This window comes from Trachypithecus francoisi, unplaced genomic scaffold (assembly GCF_009764315.1).
Source record: "Trachypithecus francoisi isolate TF-2019V2 unplaced genomic scaffold, Tfra_2.0 Lachesis_group1, whole genome shotgun sequence".
Classification (NCBI taxonomy): Eukaryota; Metazoa; Chordata; class Mammalia; order Primates; family Cercopithecidae; genus Trachypithecus; species Trachypithecus francoisi.
The window spans coordinates 109,701,958-109,728,342 of record NW_022681454.1 but is presented as its reverse complement, the minus strand read 5'-3'; the positions used below and the strand labels follow the sequence as shown (position 1 = coordinate 109,728,342).

Here is a 26,385-nt window from a genome sequence, read left to right as displayed (position 1 = left end):
AATAAAATTAATATTCTCGGGTTTTCAAGTTCTGTTACATAAACCCCATTAAAATAAGACTACAGTCAAGTTTTTAGACATGTGAGGCCAATTGTTGGTAATAGAGTGCTCTGGAAATGTTGACTTTATATAGGTAAATGCTTCCACTTTAAAGTTATGTTTCAAAATCAAAGATGATGCTCATGCTTTGCTTGCATAGACATGTATAGTCTAAAACGCTAAAACCTCCCCAGTTTGTCGCCTTGCCCATTCCTAAATGAACCGTGACTATTGCCAGTCACTAACAAAAGGACCTCAGCATAGCCAGGAAGGCACCTGTGAAAACTTCCAGTGACCCAAAGCTATCCCTCAGGGCACTGCCTGCTCCTCTGTAAAACCCCAGAGCCGGAGGTTCCCATAACATTATTTCACCATGGTACTTCTGATTCTAATGAGGAGCATCAAGGGACACAGCAATTTATCAGCCTTAAATCTGTCCAGTGAATAACACTTATGGATTGATTATGATTTCTTACAAAAAAAAATACCAGGCTGTTCTCGGAATTCTAGAAACACTTCAATTTTCAAAAACAGAACCAATAAAATCAGTCTGAAATGAAATCTTTTGAGGTTCAGAGGTTAAAGTAATACATTGGGAAAACTTAGGTTCAGAATCTAGAATTTATTTATAATTCATTTCTAAAACTTTTCAGCCTAGTTGCAAGACAATGAAGTGAATAAATTTTAAACAATAGTAACAGCCATTCAAAATACATTCAATCTCCTGAAAAATAATATTACAGAGCAAGAAATAGTCCCTTAAAAAGTTACTATATGTCTAACTGTAGAACTTGTGGTAAGACAGTATCTCTGAGGAAACTAGGAAACCTATCATTTTTAAAAGTAAATAATTATTAAATAATATAAATATAACTTCAAGGTCTTGATTCTTTCCTCAAAGACCAAAAACTAAAGTGCCATTGAAAATTCTCTCTGTTTACCTCCACTTAAGAAATGAATAAGTCATCTTTGTTTAACATTTTTATTGCTTGTTAATAATATTTGCTGCTTAAAGGAGAAAAACAATGAGTTTAGTATAATGGATAAGAACTTTAAATTTCTGTAGAATAACATAACACAAATGAAAAAAGAAAAACAGTCTGGAATACTTTATTGTTAAGTTTGGAAAATTTTTAAACTTGGAACCTTTATAATTTGGTTCTAACCTATTTTCCACCCTCATCTCCCATGACTTTCCAATATACATCTTTTTTTAACAGCACTAAACATTTTGCTAAACTAAAAACATGCCAGGATGTTCCACAACTCCCCAACTTTACCATGTGCTGCTCTCTCTGTTTGAAAGAGTCTTTCCTCACTTCTTTTCCTGGAAACCTTGTACTCATCCTTCAGATCCCATTTCGGCATCATTGTCTCACTGATGCAGTTAGTTACACTGCTCACGGCACTGTACTCCTTTCTTTATAATGGCACTTAACACAATTTGTTTGTTGCTTATTTGCTTATAAATCTATGTGCCTATTTGAATGTAAGCTTCCTGAAGTTAAGAAGTGTCTTGCTCATGTCTGTATTCCTATCACCCAACATAATACCTGCCATACCCAGTGGTCCTTATCAGGTGGTCTCTGCTGACCTCTGCCCTCATTTCTGACCACTCTTTCTTGCTCCCTGTGCTCCAGACTTACTGGTCTCCCTACTCCTCCTCCAGCATGTCAAGTGAGTTCCCTTCTCAGGCATTATACACTTGGCTGTTTCTCTGTCAAGAATGGGCTTACACTGACAGAAACAGAAGTAACTCCTTCTCTGTTCCGGTCAAATCCCCTGCTCAAAGGAGCCTTCCCTAACTCCCCTAGTTTGAACAACTCCCCATCACTCTCTATTCCTTTCTGTGTTTCAGTTTTCTTCGTGTTTGTTTGTTTGTTTGTTTTGCCACTTGGCATTATCTACCTGTTGGCTTATGTGTTAATTGTCTAGCCCCGCCCACTTCCACTAGAATATAGTTGCCACAAGGGCAGGGACTTTGTTTAATTCACAGCAGTGTCTCCAGCCCTAGAACAGGGCCTGCCAGAGAGTAGGCACTAAATTAAGCTGTGGTCAGCAAATGAATGATGTATGTTTTTGTTGTGTTGCAACTGTATAAAAATATCTCTGAATATAAATAAAGACTGAACATAAATGAGATTTTGTTAAAGTAATATGGGAGTCAAATCTCTTTTCAAATGTTTAATTTTGTTGATTTTATGATAAAGAGTTTCATTGTACAAAAAAACAAAAAAAGGGGAAGCTTGCAGATGTGAGTGCCTTTCATCAGTGTCTGAGACAGTTACATTTAAAAGGCAGGCAAAGTGTAGTCAGGGTCTATATTAACAGGATGCAGCAGTCCCTAAATGTGTTCTGAGGCAATTTTAATATTTATATTAAATATATGATTTCTGTTATACTCTTCTGATTAATGACCAGTTAATATATAACATTGGACCAGCTTTTGTGTCATATAAAAGAAAAAATCTTTTATAGTTTCTATAGTTTGTCAGTAAATTAACTTACAGCTATGGGGACTCAAAGTTAAAAAGTGATCACACTAGGTGCTCTATTTTTTTCATCTTTTCCCTTTCCCTTCTAGATACATGCAGAGCTTCTAATGAACTGTTCCAGAAGAGAAGAATCTATTCCTGTTAAAAGAAAACTATGTAAAGGTTTTCTAAAAACCCCTAGTGACTGGTTTTAGTTTTGTATTTAAAATACAAATTCCAAATGGGCAACCATAGGTAACTTCTAGGTAGGCAATAAATATTGACACTGGGAATTTTTTAAATAAGTAAAAAAGACCTACGGAAATGTAAGTGCCACAGAAATCTATGAAGCATGAAGACTGGGCATAAGGAATGAGATTGAGCATGAGTAACTGTGGAAATAAAAACACATAATAAGTGCATCACAACAGATGTGGGGACTGATCTAAAGTTGTATAGCCGGAGATAGAAAAGGGACAAAGAGAAAAGTAAGAATCAAGAAACATATGTAACTTACAATAAGTGAAGAAGCACAGAATAAATTCAAGTTATTAAATTATTAATCCAGGCAGATTACATGCTACAAGAGCAACTACTTTCTATTCAGATTTTTTCCCAAGAAGATTTATGACACTCTACTGAGCTGTCCTTTAAATTCCTTTTCTAAAGCCCAGATGTCGATATTATACTTTAGTATTATTTTAAAATTTCAAATCACATATTAATAATGTAACTGCACTTTGTATTTTACTTTTTTGAAAAAATATGTACTGCATGTTCACTTGAACTGTCATTCATGCTTCCAGAGTTGATTCAAGCACTGCCCACTCTAGAAGACCTTTTACAGCACCCCATTCTCTCTACACCCAAGGCTGCATTAGCCTCTAGTTGTTGGGTTTGTAGGGTTTCCTCTATATCCTTCTTTCATTCCCTTTATCAGACTATCCAAAGCCTCTGCTTACTCTGTCTCCCCTCATAGGACTGCAGTCCTCTTGAGAAAAGGGACTTTGTCTTTGATCTCTGTACCGCACAGTTCTCGGCAATAAAAACTCAATAAAGAGGCAATGAACAAAAAGGCAAAAAGTTAACTACACTAAATTATTTTTGAAGAATAGTAGAAAAAGCTCTGAGTTCATTTAGAAATATGTTAGAAAAGCTCTGGGTTCATTTAAAAGTACATTGGAGCTACAATTTTGATGGCTTATGCCTTGTAGGTTAAGAGAAAAAGTCTTGCTGGGCGCGGTGACTCACGCCTGTAATCCCAGCACTTTGGGAGGCCAAGGCAGGCGGATCATGAGGTCAGGAGATCGAGACCATCGTGAAACCCTGTCTCTACTAAAAATACAAAAAAAACTAGCCGGGCGTGGTGGCACACGCCTGTAGTCCCAGGAGAATGAGGCAGGAGAATCGCTTGAACCAGGAGGTGGAGATTGCAGTGAGCCAAGATTGCACTACTGCACTCCAGCCTGGGCAACAGAGTGAGACTCCATCTCAAAAAAAAAAAAAAAGAAAAGTCTTAATATCTGTCCGCTCTTGGAATTCTACTCTATAAATACTTAAAAGGCAATACACAAAATATGTCTGTACCAGCAAAATGAATAAACCAGTAATGCTGATCAGTTACTTCAGGCACCTTGGTGATTCTCAAATCAACTGAATTTGTGGGCATTTTTATAAATTGTACAACCTGAAAAATGTAAACAAATGGCCCTTTCTAGTGTCCAGATAGATCCAGTCATTGCAGATAATGAAAAAAAATTACAGGATTACAATGAGAACTATAATCTTAACAATAATCTCAGATTATTTGGATTATAACCCTTGCAACCCAAAGAATTTTAAACTAGTCATTTAAACACTGATAGTCTCATATTCCTTGTCCAAAAAGGGGCAAAGAACACCTGTTCTGTCTCTCGCAAAGGCTCATTGAGAGGCTAAAATGGCATAAGGACTTGAAAGTACTTTGTAAAATACTATCTGGATATTGTTATTCTTAATTACAGAAATTTAATTTAGCATCATAGAATGTTTATATCATAATCACTAAATACAAGGTAATGTATTTCAAAGAAAATCATCTTGCTTAGCAGTTTTATTTGAGCAACTACAGAAAAAGGGAATTTTAGACCTTTACTTAAAAAGTAAAAAAAATCATTTTACTTAAAAAGTAAAAAATAGTTTCTCCTCCTTTACCCTTGGGAAAAACTATTTTTTACTTTCCAGAGGGAAAAAGGGGAAAAACTATTTTTAATTTCAGAAATCCAAAATATCTCCTTAATCATCTAAATGGGACTCTACTTGATGCTATAATATCTTCTCTAGTTCCAAAGCGAAGTCCTAAATGTGTTCAGTTATGGATTTAATAGTGTTTCGTTTCCGTTTTTAAAAATAGCCTTATTTTCAATACCATTACACTGACAATTTTCAGTTGTTGCTTGAATACAGCAATCATAGTCACTCTCTTCCCATAGCAGAGGAAGCTAGCTGTCCACCAAAAATTCATGCTGCCTTTTCACAGAGAAGCACTGTTTTTGGAAAACGACTACTCCATGGAAGACTTCATTTTCCTGCCCCTTCTGCATTTGGTTTCACCATGTAACAGGTTACAGAATGTAAGCAAAAGAGATACACACCACTTTCAGGCCTGGCCTGTGACAATCTCCTGCACCATCCTGCACATTCTCAGTCCCTCAGTGGGCCAGCTGGATGTCAACTACTAACGAGATCTCAGAAGCCAATGGTTAGAAGCGGTCTCTATCAAGATGAATCTCTAAACACATCTTTATAAACTTAAGTCCCCAAGCAATCACATATAAAACATACAAGAGCCTCACCCCTTCACCTCACAATCATTCCACTAGACTTTATGTGAACAAAATTTAAGCATGTTTTGTGCTAAACCATGAAATTCTATGCTTCTTATGTTATGGCAGCTATCAGCCATAACTCTTATGTCACCTAAACTTTGTATAAAAACTAAGTATCTATTAGAAAGACATTCTCAGAAAAAAAAAACTATATTAATTGATTCAAAATAACCAGATATATAAAATAAAATATTTTAAATTCTTGCTGTTGGCTAGTTTAATAGGAGATTCAGATTTCTTGTTGCCTAAGCAACAATATCACTATAAATGAATGCATCTATGTTGTGGTTTTTAACTTAAATGCCCACATGATTTTGATTGGCTCGGAGGGCTTAATAGATTACACACTGAGTGGAATAAATAGTAACCCCTCTCTCTCACTCCTTATTCCCATCAGTGATGGGCCTGGATTTTACATCTGGAGAAAGATAAAGACCAGATGCAAGCCAATTCTGCTATCTAACTCAAGAGGAATTAAGAGATTACAGAGCCAGGTGCAGTGGCTGATGCCTGTAATCCTAGAGCTTTGGAAGGGTGAAGTGGGAGAAGTATTTGAGACCAAGAGTCTGAGACCAACATAGCAAGACCTTCATCTCTAAAAAAAAAAAAAAAAAAAAAAAACCTTAAAAATTAGCCAGGCATGGTGGCAAGCACCTGTAGTCCCAGCTACTCAGGAAGGCTAAGGCAGAAGACTCACTTGAGCCCAGAAGATCAAGGTGACAGTGAGCTATGATTGCATCACTGCACTCCAGCATAGGCAACGAAGTGAGACACTGTCTCTCAAAATAAAACAACAAAAGAAATTATACAGACATGTACAGTCCTCTCCAGATAGGGCCAAATGTATATATCAGGAAGTAACTCAGACTGCTTGCCCAAGCTGCCAGATACATTCACACCTTTATAAATGACTCTCAGACAGATTTTGTAATTTTAAGCAGGATCACTTTTACAAAGATGGCTTGATTTTATAGCAAAATTTACATATTTCCTTTCAGGAAATATAAAAATGAACACTAAATATATAAAATGTAAAGAAGAAAATACAAATACATTTTAGAAGGCATTTTTCTTTGTAAAATTCACAAGATGCTAAGTAATTGGTCAGACTATTTGAGCCACATTTTCTCTCTTCACTTTTAAAATATTCTAGTGTGAAGCTATTATCCACAATAGAGGGATACTCTCATATATGTTTCAAATATTGAAGCTGAATTGGTTTTGCAAAAGTCCAATTGACTAAATGGAAGGTAAAATTGTGCATTAAAACTAAACACATGTTTCATTAAGTTTTAGTAATTATGCATCTCATCATTAGCCATATAAAACTAATTATTAAATAAATTAGTAAAATGTATAGTCACTAAAAAATTTGAAAATATGATTCTATACAAGTAAGAAGGCATGCTTGGCTGGGTCAGGTGGCTCACACCTATGATCCCAAAATCCAGGGAAGAAGGAGCAAGAAGATAGCTTGAGCCCAGGAGTTTGAGACTATCTTGGGCAACATAGTGAGACCCCACTCTCCACAAAAAGGGGAAAAAAAACAAGTTTGAAATAGAAAGGCATTTTTATACCAAATGAAGCTTGAGTTATTGTACACACTTACTGGATATTTAGATGCAAAATATAGACCATGCAAATTCAGTTCCAAGATAAAAATGTAATTTGGTAAGTAGTATTACTTATATGCAGTAAAATCTTATCAACAGAACTAATTAAAAGAATGCATGTTTTCATGACCTGGTGCAGTGGCGCATGCCTGTATCCCAGCACTTTGGGAGGCCGAGATGGGTGGATTACCTGAGGTCAGGAGTTCGAGACCAGCCGACAAACATGGTAAAACCCCATCCTTACTAAAAACACAAAATTAGCTGGGTGTGGTGGTGCACACCTGCAATCCCAGCTACTCTGGAGGCTGAGGCAGGAGAATCATTGGACCCCAGGCAGCAGAGGTGGCAATGAACTGAGATTGCACCACTGCACTCCAGCTCAGGTGACAAGCAGAAAACTCCATCTCAAAAAAAAAAAGAATACGTGTTTCCATGTATTATTTATCCAACAAATATTTATTGAGTACTTAAAATATGTCGTCACCATACTAATGACTGTGTGTATAAGCATTTCAGTAAAGCCAAAAAAAAATGGCTTTGTATATTCAATCTTTACATTTCAAATTTCTATCTATGGTATATCATCTAAACACCCTGATTCCAAAGCAGGAGAACAAGGCAAGAGTCTGCTAAGAATACTTGCCGTGGCAGCAAAATTTTCCCCAGGAACTGGAATGATAATAAAATTTTTGCATTAAAAAAACAGATCTTTCTTTCCATTAAGTATTAAGCTTCTTACTTTATTACTAAATGGTTCCTAATGTCATACTACTAGAATCAAGACAGTTGAATTAGTGATTAACTCATTTAAACAGAAGCCAGCTGTATTAATCGGAAGAAAATGTCCAGCCATTCTTGCTGGGCATCGAAGACGGTTAACCTGGAATGAAGTCAAGCTCTTTGAATAAACTAATGATTTAGAGGTACTCCTTTCAAAATTAAAGACCATCAATGTGCAAGAAGCTTCCCTGTGCACAGCTAATACTGAGTTTAAAAATGTAAGGTGGTAAGCGATACTACCTGTATGCAGTAAAATCTTATTAACAGAACTAATTAAAAGGAAAGACTGAGTTAGTGAAACGCTCTATTACATTTTTTTAAGAAACCAAATTCTTTAAAATATACAAAATGATAGATTTCTGGAGTCTGATAAGAAAAATAGATATTTTGTAAGTAATACCTTTGAAGAGCTTGAAAATAGTTTTTCATGTATTTTATAGATTAAAATATCCTCTTACAATTTTGTTTGTAGTCTCAATACACTTGTGACTAGTAGATTAATGTGGAGGTTACTATACTGTCCCTAAAGGGCTTTCCTGTGTCTTTTTCCTATGCCCATCCTCTTCCTCTCCATTCTGCTATGTCCTCTCCAGTGCATCCAGGGTTTCACCTTCTTTCACAACTCCCATTGATTTTCTGTCCTAAGAAGCCTGATTCCAAACACAGTTCTACAGGGACAAAGGTATAGAGAACAAACTTGATAGGTTGCTCATCCACGAAACAACAGGTAACGTGGCAGAGTTAGAAAAACTAGTAAGGAGGCCATGCCAGGAATGAACGCAACAAACTTCTTTGAATATATATTCAAACATTATATTTAGTATATATTCTCAAATGGAATGTATATATTCCATTCCATTTCCTAGTATGGAAAGAAGGTCTACCAGACAATGCACTTAACAAACTAAATTGTTTTCCCATCAATCAATTTAAGAGGCTTCCAGACTTTTTATATTCTCTTTCATTATCTCTAAGTTTTAAAATCTTCTAGTGATAAAGAATAACAATGGAAAATATAGGTTGTGAAATGATAAACCGCCCTAAGAAACAAAACCAATTCCACTTCAATAAGTCACACACAAATCTCTTCCTTGGGAGAACAATGTAGACTGCTTTGTTACAGAGATCATCTCAGACCCCAGCTAATCACGTGACATGTTAATCTTTCTCTAAAGTTACATCAGAGGGCCACAGCCTGGTTACTAAGAACTGCATCCTCCAGAATCAAGGCATTAAGAATGTCAGGGTGGGCAGGGCATGGTGGGCAGGGCATGGTGACTCACGTCTGTAATCCCAGCACTGTGACAGGCCGAGGCAGGCGGATCACATTAGGTCAGGAATTCGATACCAGCCTGGTCAACATGGCGAAACCCCATCTCTACCAAAAATACAAAAATTAGCCATGTGTGGTGGCAGGTGCCTCTAGTCCTAGCTATTCGGGTAGCTGAGGCAAGAGAATCGCTTGAACCCGGGAGGCAGAGACTGCAGTGAGCTGAGATCGTGCCACCTCACTCCAACCCAGGCAACACAGCAAGACTCCATCTCAAAAAAAAAAAAATCTCAGGGCGATAACAGGTTCACTTTATTTAAATTAATAGATAAACTACTTTATGTTTTCATCTTTAATTAAGTTTCATTATTTTGCTTTACTGAATTTGGATAATTGTGGCATGCTGAGGAAAAAGTATAACAAAAAGAGAGCCCAGGTGCAATTTAAATGTTTATTTCCTCCAACAAGATCACTTTCCATAATGACACATTGATTCAAATAAAGGAGAAGAAAAGCAGGTATCAACGAAGAAGTTTAAAAAAGAAGAAATCAATTATATTTCCAAGCTTATTTACTTAAAAACATTTATTGCAATGTGCCACATAGTGTGCCGAGCAGTAAGAAAACTAAGGCACGTAAGTCATGTTCCCTGACTGCAGATAACTTAAAATCTAGAAGAGAAAACCAAACATGAAAACAAGTAAGTGCAATTTAAAGATGCTGAAATTAAAAATTTAAAGAACAATTCACAGGCAATTCTATCTGAATGAGTACCTACGGGGACGACCTTGAAGACAGCCTCACAGTACACGGCCAGAAGCAAGAAAGCACAAAACAACACTGAAAATTGCTCCCAGTTCATGTAGGTTAGAATCTCGAGTTCAAGGGAGTAGTGACAAAATCAAGCCATGATTGTATCCGGGAAATAATCGAGGCTAACAAAGAACATAATAAAACACTAATGTAATAGATTCCAAGAAGAGTCGGTCAACTATACTGAAAAGGTACAAACTTTAATCTCGTAACTCTACTTAAATATATGGACAAGGTCATGTGAAAGGCACTGAACCATGAGGTAGGAGGTAGGACCCTTAAGGTCTTGCGCAGTTTCCATATGTTTATTCTAAGAATTTTGGGAGCAAGTCAACTTCTCTAGGTTTCAATTTTCCTTTTTTTAAAAAACATAAATGGGTTTAATGAAATAGTCTTCAACTTTTCATATTTGCAACTATCCTCTAAGATTCTCTCTTTGGGATTTAGAAATCTTATTTGAATATTAAAATATGAGTTTAAGAAGAAAGTAACTCTACTAGTTTGCATTATTTTTATGTGAATGGCTAAACCTAAAATACTCTCTGGCAGTTGGTTTTCCTAAGTGATTAAGTGCTCCTTTTTAAAACTTTGTTCAGAATATTTTTGGGTAAACATTACAAAGTGCTGAGCAGCAGAGGCTCTGCAGTCAGCCTACTTGGGAGGTTCAAATTTGGGTTCACCACCCAAATGAGTGAACTTAAGCACCTTCCTTAATCTTTCCTAACCTCAATCTCCTCATCTTTAAAATGGCAATAATAACAGTACCTCATAGGACTGATGAAAAGAATCAAAACATATAAGTGGTGATAATCCTATGAGATTTCAGGTTAATTTTGGAAAAAAACTCATAATCTGTATGTATGATTTTTGACAGGTGGTTACCCCTAAGTCACCAGTAACTCACTGCTTCACTTGACCTTATTTCCCCTGACACCATGGCTACTATTGATGAGCAGCATCCAATATGCTGATAGAGTAATGTCATAGACAATCCTCAGCAACTCTGCCTTCTGGAAGAGCTGCTTTTGCCAATGACATCACAGCTTGTTAGCTCAATATGCCACTGGCATATGGGTTCACTTTAAGTGGTGATAATAAATACTACTGGGCCATCAATTTACAGTCCATTTTGAGATCACATTACAAAGTGGCCTAAGTCCTGGGCATGGCAGGAGTACTGCTGCTATTTTACTGTTCTTTAGCATGATTATGTATGTACTTGAAAAAGGAATCCCATAAAAAATGTGAACACGATCACCTAACAACTAACATGTTAAAACTGTAGTTTATAAACCACTTATATACTTTACTGGACATAATCAGAGGAAGCCATTATGATTCCTATTTTAAAGATAAACTGATGTCCAATTGAGTTTCCCAAGGGCACCCAATGAGATGTGACCCTGGATGTGGTTTGGCTTCCTATTTTACATATTTACCGCCTGAGCAGAAGTGGCAGATACAGCCATCCTGGGTGGTGTCTGCTTTTTATGCAGGCATACATTCAAGATACCGGGGCAGGCCTGCTCTTCAGAAGCTTGGACTCAGGCTATTGTTCTGTGTAGTAGCCTGGATGGCCAGCTGCTGGCTTTGATTCTGTAGCCAGTTGTAAAAAGTGAACAAGATTTGCACAGAGGCAAAGTAAAAAGCAGCTTTCGTTGGGGACAGCTTGAACTCAATAAATAACTCCATTAGTTTAAGGTGGCAGATATGCACAGGGAAACAGAACTCACAAAGGCAGTGTTTCTTTCTGCCTTTACTAATTGGATCTAACTTCTTTCTGTAGTTACTGGTTAATAGGACTGGGCAGATGGTCTTTAGAACTGAAGCAATGTTAAAAAGGTTCATTTAGTCCATCCACCTGTTCTTAAGCTGAACCACTCTTAAAACAACCCAGATTTTAAAAATTATACTCCTTAAAATTTTTTTTTACCTGATTATAAAAGTCACATAAACTCATTGAAACTATTTTGGACTATACAGAAAGCTAGAAAGAAAAAAACTAAAACCACCTACAATTTAATACTCAAGATATGACCAATTTACATTTTATTGTTTTTCCACTCAATTTTTATGTGTATGTTTTTATCATTATTAAAATTAACTTTCTTTTATCTTATTTTCTTCTCGTAACATGATATGGTGAGAATCTTCCTATATTAAATTTAGATTTAAATATTAATTTAAATGACTGCCTTTTTCTCTCCTGTGGTATGCCAAAATATGTTTATCCATGTTCCTATGGTCTGAGAGTTACGTTTATTTTGCTATTGATAAATAATGTTGCAATGATCATCTATTTACATAAGTTGTTGTTCATCTTCCTTCCTTCCTTCCTTCTTTCTTCCCTTCCTTCCGTCCTTCTTTCTTCCCTTCCTTGTTTCCTTCCTTTCTTCTTTTTCCTTTCTTTAATGGTAAGTAGCTAAGAAAACCTCCAGCACCAGTAAAGTCAGATTCTATTAAAGGTTTCTTGTAAAAACTGTACAGGTAGTGAATTTTTTCCCACAAAAACATGCAACATGGTCACTAATCAAATCTAATGGATTGTATAATATACCTCTCTTAATTTTCAGAGGGTTTTTTTTTTTTTTTTTTTCTTTTTCTGAGACAGGGTCTCACTCACTCTGTTGCCCAGGCTGGAGTGCAATGGTACTATCACAGTTTACTGCAGCCTCAACCTCCCAGACTCAAGTGATCCTCCCGCCTCAGCTGCCTGAGTAGCTAGGACCACAGGTGTGCACCACCAGGCCTGGCTAAGTTTTGTATTTTTTATAAAGATAGGGTTTCAATATGTTTCCCAGGCTGGTCTTGAACTCCCGGGCTCAAGTAATCCTCTCACCTCAGCCCCACAGAGTGCTGGCATTACACTGTGCCTGGCCCAATAGATTACATATGTCAATGTTTAGACAATGGACACAAAATCATTTTCTAATATTACCTTCTTCAAAAAGCTTAGTGGATCAATCTATGGTTTACTAAGCTTAGGTATTAGCCTGGTGCATGGCTTCAGTTTAGATAATATTGATACCAAAAGAAAACAGTAAATTGCTAAGAATATAATGCCTTAGCATGTTTGTCCAACCCTTGGCCCGCAGGCCACATGTGGCCAAGGATGGATTTGAATGCAGCCCAACACAAGTTTGTAAACTTTCTTAAAACATTATGAGATTTTTTTTGCGTTATTTTCAAGCTCATCAGCTATCGTTAGTGTTACTATATTTTATGTGTGGCCCAAGACATTTATTCTTCTAATGCAGCTCTGGGAAGCCAAAAGATTGGACACCCCTGTCTTAAAGCAATGTGTTTTTTGTTCATTTTTGTTTTCTCAAAATGTCGTATTCTTAATACCAACAACAAAATCTCCTGGAATGCTTGTTTCAAAAGATTCCTGGACCTTACCCCAAATTACTAAATCACAATCTCAGTGGGGTTGGAGTATCTATTTTGAGCAACATCCACTGATATTCTATCGCACACTAAAGTTTGACAACAGCAGATGATTTTGCAACTAAAGTACACTAAGCTCTTGTTGCTAATTATCAGCCTAAGGGTATTTAAACAGATAACCAAATCCAATACGATTTGGGAAAAGGAATGTTTTAATAATTATTTGTTGATAGGCTGCCGTTTCTTAGGTCAGAAGCACTGTAAGAAAATACCCATCCATAAAATATTCTGCCACTTAACAAAACTCTGAATCATTACTTATTGCTACTTGTTTAATTCAGATTAAAGAGGTAAATAATGCTTGCATGCCCAAGCTAAACCAGCTTCCTGTGTGCCTCAGGTTTCCTCTGGAATCTATGAGTTTCCTAGCCCCATGTCTTTCTATTCCATCTGCTACATGCCACCGAAACCAGTGTGCAATGAGATGGCAGAGGCACAGGAGGTCGTAATGCATTTTCAGAGGTGATGTTAAGGACATCCTTTTGAAAAGCACAGAAAACATTACCAAGGTCTAAAATGAAAAGATGTTATCTTTTTAGACATAGAGACTGGAACTGGAGAGAACACCTATTCAAAGCCACATATATTTAAATGTATTAATCACACATAGGTACATTATTATATGGAGATGTATAGGGTGACAGACATAAAAAGATACTATTAAAAGAGAAGATTATTGAATATCAACACTATTCATCGTTCACAGTATAGGTAGAAATTTAATTTGTTGAAACGTACTTCTCTACTCTTCTCAATTAATTACAGCTAATAATGAAATAATAATTAAGATGCTAAAGTAGTGCTTCTCAGACTTTAGTGTGTATACAAAGATCTTATTAAAATGCAGACTTTGATTCGTGAGGTTTGGGGTGGGGGCCAAGATCCTGCATTAGCTTCATTTCTAACAAGTTACAGGCGATGCCAATACTGCTCATCTGAGGACCACACAATCAAATAGCAAGGTACTAAAATGCATTTTTGAATCTATGTCTATTTTGCCATATATTAAACATATTTTTCAACCCTGTTGCTTTAGGAGTAACATTTAGCACATGAGAAAAATATGCTAAAATATCTCATTACGTCATAAACGCATTTGAGTTCATGGCTAGCTGAAATTATGAATTCATGGTAAAGCTTTATAATAGTAATCGATACTCCTTTTCTCCTAGCCATGTGTTAGTCACTGGGTGTTCACAGAACTGGCCTCATTCTTTCTCATCCTGGCCTTTGATCATCTACCTGAATACCTTTGTCTGCCAATCAAAATTTTACACATTTAAAGACAACTTAAATATTACTTCCTTCATGGAGTTTTTTTCTGGCAGCCTCAATAAAATGTAATTTCTTCTCCTTTTAAATCATCATACTTTTCAAATAGATAATGATTTTAAAACAGTGTCCTGTCCTTTGTACATCTACAGGGACTTGGCCATGTACTGCCTTTTCACTTCCTTTTGTATCAGCTGTTGATTCTCAAATCTAACTACACATTATGCATATGAGAAGACATATGAAAAAATACTGAGGCCACAGACCTCACTCCAGAACAATTAAGTCAGAACTTCTGAGGACCCAGAATTTTGTCAAGTTCCCCTGGGAATTCAAATGTGGAGCCACAGTTGAGAATTGCTGTCTTAGATGGTAGGTTCCCCAGGACTCATTTCAATTCAATCAATATTTGATGAGGGTCTTGAACACAGTAGGCAATTAATAAATACACATCAAGCTGAACATTAAAAGTTGCCATACTTGTACACTGGGAAGAAAACGAAAGCACATCAATCAAAATATATTATTCACAACACATTCTCTAATGATATATTACCAATAATAGAACAAATCTTTCACATAAAAAATTTTGAAATTGCTGACATTTTCCTCAACTCATCTGCCATCAAACATTCACTCTGTAGATTTTCCATAAGACTGAGTCCAATTTACTTTTCCTTTTTCAGAAAAGCACTTTTCTCCTCTCTTCAAGTTGAATGGATATTACAAATCATTAATGGAATTTTCAGCAGCAAACATACTGGAAATAATCAGCTGGCATCCAACATGGGGCATACTTTTTGCTGCTGTCAAACAAAATTAATCACAAGCTTCCAGCATGCTGCGTAGAGGCGGCCTGGGCACCATTGGATGAGGTGTTTCCGTGGCATGGCAGTCATCGATAATCAGCAGGAGAGTCAAGCTGTTTTCAGAAAACACAGCTATGGGTGGCTTCTTTCCCTTCTTTTCTTTCTTCTTTTTAATTTCTAAGGGAGAATCTCCTGGCAATGCACCTAGGAGATATTCTTGCCATGGAAACAAGAGAGTGTGCTGTTTTAAAAGCTGACTGTAGAAAAAAAAAAAAAAAAAAGCCATTCTTCTTGCTTTGTTCTACCTCTGGCCTGTAGTCTTCTGTAGAATACTTGGGAATTCTTTCTATGCTTCAGGCTGGCATCCTAGTTCCACCTGAATCACATAGGCAATCTAGGTAGATTGATTTCGCCTGGCTGCACAATCCCAGTGCATCTATTCTCTATTCTAGTGTTCTTTTTTATTTGGTAGCAGTCTAAATTGCATGTGTCCAGTCAAGAATCAGAGCTCCTTTAGTCATTATTTTTTAAATAAATTAACTGAGCAACATTTATGTGCCAGGCATTGTGCAAAACTCCAAGAATCAAAAGACACTGTCCCTCAGCCAGGCACGGTGGCTCACTACTGTAATCCCAGCACTCTGGGAGACCAAGACAGGTGGATCACCTGAGGTGAGGAGTTCGAGATCAGCCTGGCCAATATGGTGAAACCCCATCTCTACCAAAAATACAAAAACTAGCCAGGCATGGTGGTGGGCGCCTATAATCCCAGCTACTTGGGAGGCTGAGGCAGGAGAATCACTCGAATGCAGGAGACGGAGGTTGCAGTGAGCTGAGATTGCACCACTGTACTCCAGTCTGAGAGATGGAGCAAGACTTCACCTCAAAAAAAAAAAAAAAAAAAAATGACACTGCCCTTGTGACAGAGTCGAGAAGATAACCTGGTTTACTAATGGCAAGATATAATTGTCGTACATTTTGTAATGAAAACAATTTGAGTAGGGACACTCTAATATTCAAATATCTACAATTATAGCACTCAATAAACAATCTAAACACATAAAGTCTAAACACTTGCTGGGGAGACAAGACTCAACTGTCTATTTTAAGGGAAAAAGTCATCAAAACTGTTGTAATAATTTATTACACTCACATTTTGGCTGAGTATTGCACAAGGCATTGCTATTGCCTAAACAACTCGGAACCCCCGACACAAATTAACCGAGGTGCTCTCACAACCTGTCCCCCACCCAAACCTCTGCCTCTAAGAAAATAGTCACAGACTCCTTCCAACTTTGAGAATATCTCATGCTCACTTTATTTGAACATCACAAAGACCAATCCAGCAGGAGAAAAACAGATTGGCACTTGAACTTTGTAGCATTCAAAAACCAGTGGCCCTCTCCACCCACCACCCCAAATTCCAACTGTATATGCTTCTCTGGTTTGCTTAAATGACTCTTTATGTCTGGGTCTCTGATTCATCCCTACATGCTGGAGGTGTCCTGGAAAAGGGATCTGGCTTGAGGACATAAAAATTGTTACAAAAAAAAAGTTTTATTGTCTCTCTTTTCCATACCAAGTAACACTGAAGTTATCATGAAGCCAGAGCTCCATCATTATATCTATAGGGTAATGGCAAAAGTGCTGGGGAGAGAAACACAGACAGTGGAGGGCTGAGATTTTAGATGCTTCCTTGATATGGTTTGGCTGTGTTCCCACCCAAATCTCATCTTGAATTGTAGTTCCCATAATCCCCATGTGTCGTGGGAGGGACCAGGTGGAGATAATTGAATCAAGAGAGCAGTTTCCCCCATCCTGTTCTCTTGATTGTGAGTGAGTTCTCATGAGATCTGATGGTTTTATAAGGGGCTTCCCTCTTTTACGGGGCACTCATTCTTCTGTTTCCTGCTGCCACGTGAAGAAGGATGTGTTTGCTTCCCTTTTCGCCATGATTATAAGTTTCCTGAGACCTTCCTACTACTCGAAACTGTGAGTTAATTAAACCTCTTTATTTTATAAATTAGCCAGTCTGGAGTATGTCCTTATTAGCAGCATGTGAGAACGAACTAATACAAGGTACTCAAGGTACTTGCCCTTCTGTCTCATTTCTCTGGCCCTATGGTACAGATTTTAATCAAAATGGGAAAAGAGCAGGGTGTACCACTAAGCCTGGACCAGATTGTAAAGCCCTTATAGCAACTAAAAGGAAGCAATGATTCCTCCTGGGGTTGAGGGTAGTGTGTAGGGAACAGGAAAGAATAAATCTGGCTTAAGGAGAAGGTAGATTTGAGTTGAGTCTCAGAAGAGAAGCAAGTATTAGCTAGGTATCAAGGGTAGGTGACAGCCCAGGTAAGACACACTACATGGAGATGTTTATGAAGCCCTTCCTGATCTCTTGGTCTGAGTAGAGAACTACTACCGTGCATTTCTGTAGCACTCTCTAACAATATGTACCATGGCCTTTAGCACAGTGAGTTCTAATTGCTGTTTATTATCTAGCCTACTGTCCCATCTGCTGAATGAGGTTTGAAGCCCACTGTCACACGCGCCAGTGCTTGTCCCTATCCTGGCTGAAAAGGCATCAGGTCTAAACTTCTGTCAGCAACTATTGCATGTAGGTTTTGTTTTAAAATCAATGTGAAGTAATTAAATCATGTGCAGTCTATATTAGAGGCAGTAATTATTTTAGGACTATAGGATGGTTGTCATCTCAATAAAAAATGAACCCAGACTTATTCTTAGGGCTTTATCTTGTCTGTTACTTTGTTCTAAGTAAATCTCACTAGACATTCTTGACTCATAACTTCTCTGGGGTGTAATTTTCTCCTTTATCCATCACCATTACTGTCATCAAGATTTGATGTTATGATGGATACTAAGGATTTACTAAGCAACTAAACACAAGCATTTTGAATGTCTCAGGGGCTTACTGTTTGGGGCAGAAAAGACCAAGGCAAAATGGGATATTAACAACATATACCATAAACTAATTTAATTAGTATTTAAGCGTTTTCAAAAGACACAGTGCATTTAATGGCAGCCACAGGTGACATCAGGGAAGTCACACAAAGGAATAAGGTTACTGGATCTCCGCTAGAAGAAAATGTAATATGGGCTGAACAAGCAGGAATAGTTGCTACCCAACAAAATAAAGGGTGTTTGATTGGTTGGTTCCAAAGTTATACTGATAAGACTTGTAGAGCAAACTGATAGGCTGTCTTCTTGTCAAACTTTTTGCTTTTATGATGGACCAAAACCAGGAAATTCAAGTAAGTACATTTTTGTTTGGATTCAAATTCGGAGTTGCCATGTCTAGTCAGAAGTAGAAGAAAAATTTCAAAGATGGGACAATGCATTTATACTTATTAATCCCAGAATAAATTATGCCAAGTAATTTTTGGTTAGAAAATCACCACTACCCTTCTAATTAGGACTCATAGTTTCATGATGCAGACTTTTTTTTTAAATGCTAAAGGTAGACAATGTTGGCATTCTAGGAATAGATCTCAGTAGAGTATAAAAAATAAAAAAATAAAAAGCTGATCAACTTCGTCTAGAAGAAAGGAAAATATACCAAGAAACAAGAGAAGCAAATGGAGGAAGTTACATTTTAATTTAAGTTTGGAGAATATAAGATGTAACCTCTCTGAGCAGAAAGGCATGGATATAGACTTCAGTCTTTTCACCACTTTTCAATGTGGACCAACTCTACTATGGGTGAAATGGCAGGTTGAACAGGACATCCCCCAGGACTTGGGATGAGGTTAACACAAGTGTTAACACAGAGGAGGATAAATCACAGCATGTTGTAAAGCTGGAAATCCCTATGCCTAGAAAACAAGAAGAAAGAAAGGAAGAGGTTCTTAGAGTCAAGCATGAGGAATAGGTAACTTCGGCAGCACGCTACTGGTTGAATAGACTAATGCAGTCCTTGTGGGAGGCCAGAAGGAGGACCGAATAGAAACTGTGTTAAAGGTGCAAGTGGTGACTTAAGAGATATCACTGGATAGTTACTGAAAGAGCAATGACTCACATGTTCCCCTGAGGTTAAAGAGAAACATTACCCTTTCGTGGAAAAGTTTAGTATAAATTATGGTGCAATAAATGAGCAGCTCTTTCTTGTCCTATTTAGTTTCATTTGGTAGCAAAATACTCCATTTAAGGTATCAGAAAGCAGTGCCAAAGGCAAAAAGTATTCTTTGGCTTTTAAAAGACTGATTGCAACATGGAACTCTCATGACCTTCTGCTGATCTTCTTTGATTGGATTAGCCCGTGCTTTCTTGAAGTACACTTCCTTTTCTCTCCACCTTCAGGACAAGGATTGCTATTGCACACTGTCCACTGTAGCCTGTGCTGGAGACCTGGAAGATGGCCTGCTCTAATTTGGCTGATTTGGTAGTTCATGCCAACAAATTTTTAAATTCTACTCTCCAGGTGGCAAGGCTGTTTTGTAACAAATTGCTCACTAATTAGGGCATAAATGTTCTTTTCTTCTTTTCTCTCTGACCTTGTGTGTTCTCCTTTCCTCACTGCTTACCTGCCCCAGCAGCTCTCTCCTTTTTGTTCTACAGAATCTCTTCTGTGCTTACCTCACTTTTTACTTCCAGGACTTTGATCCTCATTTCTAACTCTTGCTTTCTTGCTTGCTTGCTTGCTTTCTCTTTCTTGGTCTTACTTTCTCTTTCTTCCTTCCTTCCTTTCTCTCTCTTTATCCTTTCTTTCTCTCTCTCTCCTCTCCTGTCCTCCTCTCCTCTCCTCTCTTTTCTTTTCATTTTTCTTTTCTTTTCATTAGACAGGGTCTCGCTCTGTTGCCCAGTGCAGTGGCCCTATCATGGCTCACTGCAGCCTCAACATCCCAGGCTCAAGCAATCCTCCCACTTCAGCTTCTAGAGTAGCTGGGACTATAGGCATGCACCACCAAGCCCAGCTAATTTTGAAAACTTTTTGTAGAAATGAGGGTCTCACTGTGTTGCCCAGGCTTGTCTCAAACTCCTGGGCTCAAGCGATCCTCTTGCCTCAGCCTCCCAAAGTACTGAGATTATAGGCATGAGCTACCATGCCCAGCTCTAACTTCCTTAATCTGTTCAGTCTAACATCTCTTATTTGACTTCATACCTTTTCTGTTTCCCTAAACCAAAATGGCAGTTTATTATCTTTATTGTCTACAATTTTTGACTCTTAGCCATGTCATTTTTCTCTCTGCAATGCAAAAATACAATCATATGAGTCATTTCTAATCATTCTCTTTATCCTTATGTGATATCAACTCTACATCTGTAATCTAACAAATACATTTAAGTGCTTCACTGTACAATTTTCTAATCAAGTATTAAAATGGTGTTAGATTTTTTATTTGCTTTTCATTATATGTTTTAAAGTTGAAATTTTCTGAAGTTCGTATGGGATGCAAGTTTGTATGACATTCACAACATATTCAATGGTACAAACAAACAAGGGTAACATACGCTTAAAGATCCTCTAAGGACTTCTGGTATCCAGATTATTTAAAATTAACAAAGTCACTATCTTCATAATTTATATCATCACTTACATGCAGCACATCTAGTTTAGACAAAACTAATTGTCTCAGTTTTTGTGTATCTTTGCAATTCTTTCATTGTGTAGGAGAAATTCACTCATAAGGGCAGGAAAAACTTAAAGACTTATGTGCTTATCAAGGCAATAATGATTGTTGCAAAGATGTGGCTGTCAACCTACATCTTTCCAACACTCAGGGTGAAACTAATGAGAAAGAAATAAAAATGCCATACAGAGAGATGATATGTTTTGGCTTTCTTTGGGAATCGCTACCCAAATGATCCCAGGAACTAGATAAATAAACTTTTAACAGCATACTTAGGAAAAATGCCAGCATTACTGAGTGGCTCCAAAAACATAGGGACTATGTGACCAGTATTAGCAAGAGTAGGCTTGCTCCACCTAACCAGAGAGAAACATATGACTAGTTATTTTCACCTTGGCCATGTAGCCTGGGTGAAGTTTTGGAATACTAGCAACCCTAGACTCATGCTTGGGGCCACATATGTAAAGTGCAACCTAAGAAGAATACTTCTTAAAATCTAATCCTGGCACTCACGTGTGAGGGGGCATCATACCTAGGGGCAAAAACATGAGCATGTTCTTTTTCCAGTCCTCCCAAGAGCTCTTCTACTTTCTTTGTCTCCATCCTGAAGACCTCTTCTTAGCTTTCCCTGTAACTGTAGATGTCATTCCAAGACTCTGTCCTCCACCTATGAGGGACTTCATTACTTGTGATTTCAACCTCACCATGCTGATGGTTCCTAAAACTCTCTGTCCTGACTGGATTAAGAAAATGTGGCACATATACACCATGGAATACTATGCAACCATAAAAAAGGATGAGTTTGTGTCCTTTGTAGGGACATAGATGCAGCTGGAAACCATCATTCTTAGCAAACTATCACAAGAACAGAAAACCAAACACCGCATGTTCTCACTCATAGGTGGGAACTGAACAATGAGATCACTTGGACTCGGGAAGGGGAACATCATACACCGGGGCCTATCATGGGGAGGGGGAAGGGGGGAGGGATGGCATTGGGAGTTATACCTGATGTAAATGATGAATTGATGGGTGCTGACGAGTTGATGGGTGCAGTACACCAACATGGCACAAGTATACATATGTAACAAACCTGCACGTTATGCACATGTACCCTAGAACTTAAGTATAATAAAAAAAAAAAAAATACAAATAGACATGGTATACAAATTAAGTTTCCTATTTTTCAAATATGGCTGTCCAAAAGTTATAGCACCATTTGTTAAAGGGATTATCCTTTCTCCACTGAATGCTTTTGCAATTGAAGATCAGTTGATCCTATATGTGTGGGCCTATTTCTGGACACTATTTAGGTTGCATTGATCTCTCTGTACTCTCCAGTACCACACAGTCTTGATAGTAGTAGTCGTATAATAAATCTTGAAACCAGATAGCATAAATCCTCTGTAGTGGGCTGAATATTGGTCCTCCACAAATGTCTATGTCCTAATCCCTGGAACTTGTGAATATTATCTTATTTGGGTAGAGGGTCTTTGTAGATGTAATTAAATGTAGAAGTTTCAGAGAATGAGATTATTCTGGACTGAGTGGACCCTACATTCTTATAAGTGTCCATAAAAGAGACACACAAAAAAACACAGACACAGAGGAGGTGGTGATGTAACCACAGAGGCAGAGACTGGAACGTTGTGGCCACAGGTCAAGGGATACTGACAATTTCCAGAAGATAAAATAGGCAAGAAATGGATTTTCTTTTGCAGTCTACGAAAGAGTATGACCCTCTTGACACATGATTTCAGAATTCTGGTCTCCAGAACTGTGAGAGAATAAATTTCTATTGTTTTAAGCCACTCAGTTTGTTGTACCATCATGACAACCACCTGAAATTAAGCCATCCTCCAACTATGTTTTTCTCTCACCATTGTATGTATACTACTTTATATTTCCTTATGACTTTTGGAAATACCATGTCAATATCCACAAAAATGGCAGGAACTTTGATTGAGATTGCTTTGAATGTACAGATCAATTTGAGAACAGTTAGCACCTTAAAAATATTGAGTCCTAGGCCGGGCGCGGTGGCTCAAGCCTGTAATCCCAGCACTTTGGGAGGCCGAGACGGGTGGATCACAAGGTCAGGAGATCGAGACCACCCTGGCTAATACGGTGAAACCCCGTCTCTACTAAAGAATACAAAAAACTAGCCGGGCGAGGTGGCGGGCGCCTGTAGTCCCAGCTACTTGGGAGGCGGAGGCAGGAGAATGGCGTAAACCCGGCAGGCGGAGCTTGCAGTGAGCTGAGATCCGGCCACTGCACTCCAGCCTGGGTGACAGAGCCAGACTCCGTCTCAAAAAAAAAAAAAAATATTGAGTCCTTCAATCCACCTGTATGGTATCTCTGTCTATTTTTTAAGGTTTTTTAAAACTTAAGTTAGAGATGCTTTTGCAGTTTTCAGCATATAGTTGTTGTACATCTTTTATCAGATATAGTCATAAGTATTTTATATTTTGATAATATTAAAATGGTATTGTGTATTAGATATTCAATTTCTAATTATTCATTGCTAGTATATAGACATACATTGGGTTTTTAAGATATTGATCTTTAATCCTGCAACTTTGATAAACTAACTTATTAGTTATAGGAGCATTCTTTTTTAGATTACAAAGAATTTCCTATGTAGCCAATGATATCGTCTGCAAATAAAAGTTTTACTTCTTCCTTTCAAAAAAAAAAAAAAAACTCTCTGTCCTGACCTTCTTCCCAAGTGTTACACTTCAAATGCTTGCTGGACTTTTCCATCAGAAACTTTAGGACCTACATGTGAAAATCCGGACCCAGTATCTTCCCTGCTGTACCTGCTCCTCCTTTACCATTAGCTAGGTCAGTTGCTAGTACCACCAGCCACCAAATCACCAGCACTACACACCAAGGGGACATCTTGGACTCTTGCTTCCCCTCCGCCCCCTCCATTTCACTCCCATGTCCACTCAGTGGCCTAAGCAGACTAATTTCCCTTTTCTCCCTACACATATGGCTATATCTTAGTTCATTTCCATATCATGTCTCCCCAGCACTACAGCTCCCTGGGTAAAATCTGTCTCCAGACTTTCCCATTCTCTGCAGTCTCCAGAGTGATGAAAAAACATCTCGCCATGTTTTCCCACTTTTTTAAGACTTTCAAAGTCCCCTCTGGCTACATAGCATAAATTCCAAACTCATTAACATGAGATACAGTCATCTGACTCCTGCCGATGACTTCAGCCTCATTTCTCACCTGTCCTGCTTGTTTTTCACTTCACAAACTAGCAACAAAAAACTCACATAATGCTTACTATTGCCAAGCCCGATTCTAAGCACTTTATGTATGCTAGCTCACAATTGTCACAGAAACCCTATTAGGAGGTCCTATAATTATCTCAGTGTTTACAGATGAGGCAACTGAGACACAGAGAAGCTCAGTTACTTGCCCGAAGTTACACACCTTGCATACAGCAGAGCAGGTGGTCCCATTCCAGAGTCCAAGCTCTACTCAGTTTGCCCTTCTTCACTGGGTGTGCAGGGCTGCTTTCACCACCTCATGAGATGGCTCAGGCTCCACCTTCTCCCAGAAGTACTGTCAGTCACACCTATGCCTAGCTCACTCCTATTTATTCTTTAAAGTTCAACTCAGTCATCATAGCTTGCAGGAGTTCTTGCCTAGCCTTTTCTGTTCTCCTACGATAGGCTATGTATATGTTTCCATATTGCAGTTATCACCTCATATAATAATCATCTATTTATGTATTTGTCTGCCCTTATGAACCGTGAACTTCTTGAGACCAAGGAATATGTCTCTGTCATTTTTGTATCTTGTATTTGGCACGGTGTCCAGTCATTAAAAGGCATTCAATAAATGTGCTAAGTGAAGAATAAATAAATACATAGATGAATAAAAGGCATCCACCAGTAACCCTTCGTAATAAGAGTACCATAGTAATTGAACTTCAAAGACTTACAGAATGACTCTAGCCCCTGCAGTCAGCTTGCAAAAACTGTAAGAGGCCTAAGAGTATGCTCACACTGGGTGTTTTGGGGAGCTGGAGGGAGGTGGGGAGGGTGCTTGAATCAAGGTAGAAAGAGACTAAAAATAAAACTACACACACACTGTTAAACCAAACACCTTTAGAGGACATCTGTGTTAATGGTTCAACAAACCCAAATATTGTTTCCTCATAATATTTTGAGTTCAACTTCCTTTTTTGTTTTAGTTCTAATTAAAGATGGTCTTAAAGTATTATAAAATATATACCTGAACCAGGTGAAGCCATCTAATTTCCTGGGGACACCAGAGTAGTGACTATAGTAAAATAGTGCTCTTTCCACAAATCACAGCCGAACGACAGACCTAGATTGGGAGCACTGGTATGACAAGTTCTCACAGAGCAATTGATTAGTAAATATTGGGAAATTAGCTTTTGTGTAATAACACTGTAGATAGAAGCTCAGTGCCCCACTTGGTGTTAGAAACATGGCTTTTGCTCACTGCCAGGTTAACCACAAGTCTCCTTCATGCAGCTGATCGGGGCATTGCTAAAGCTGTACTCTCCCAAAGTCAATACTGAAATTCTCTCTCCTGTGACTAGGTTTTGATTGCTCTTTCAGATGATCGGTAAGAAACAGGAAAAACACTTTTCTAGGAATCAAATGACATGAGTTCTAGGCCCGTGCCTGCCACTAACTATGTATGTGATTCTGACCAAGGTGCTTGACTTCTTTGGGTCTCCATTTCCTTATACAGAATAAGACAGTTAGATATGGAAATTTCAAGCTACTTTCAGCTCTAAAAGTTTATGCTCTAAAAAATAAAATTAGTATGAATCATACATTAAAGTCACTTGCATGCATACACACACAAAAGAGCAGTCACGTATATATTGATTTTGCGATAACAAAAATATTATATTTATTATACGCATATAGGTGATACCTATATATTCCTGTAGAATTTGAGAGGTGCTGTATTTGTTTAAATTTCAACTCTAACATTTCTGTTAGAAGTTCTACAGAACTTCTAACAAGAAAATTAACTGTCATTTCATGACAAAGATCTTAAAAGTTAAAATCAACTTCCCAAAGAATGACACAGGTCATACTTTGCACAATCGTTTGGAGTTTCTTGGAGTAAGGGTGGTTGATACTTTTTCACAAAGCACACCACCACAAATCGAATTCCCAGAGCGAGGTGGATAAGCGGGGCTGGCAGGCGGGGAGGGAAGGGGATTTCTGTCATGGGGAAACAAAAGGTGGCTATGTGCACTGTGGAATGCAGAGTCCCTCCTCCTTAATCCTGGCTGAATCCTGACTGGCACCACCTGCTGTTATGTGTATGCTCACAGAACAATTGGCACCTGCGTATGGTAAATACGATTAAAACAGACACAAAAACCTATCATCATGGTAAGTCACACAG

The 26,385-nt window shown here is 37.9% G+C and overlaps 1 protein-coding gene across 20 annotated transcripts in view; it reads right to left on the bottom strand.

The window, feature by feature from the left end:
- ANK2 (ankyrin 2) overlaps positions 1-26,385 on the bottom strand; it is a 715,648-nt gene that overhangs the window by 300,621 nt on the left and 388,642 nt on the right. The window lies entirely within an intron of this gene.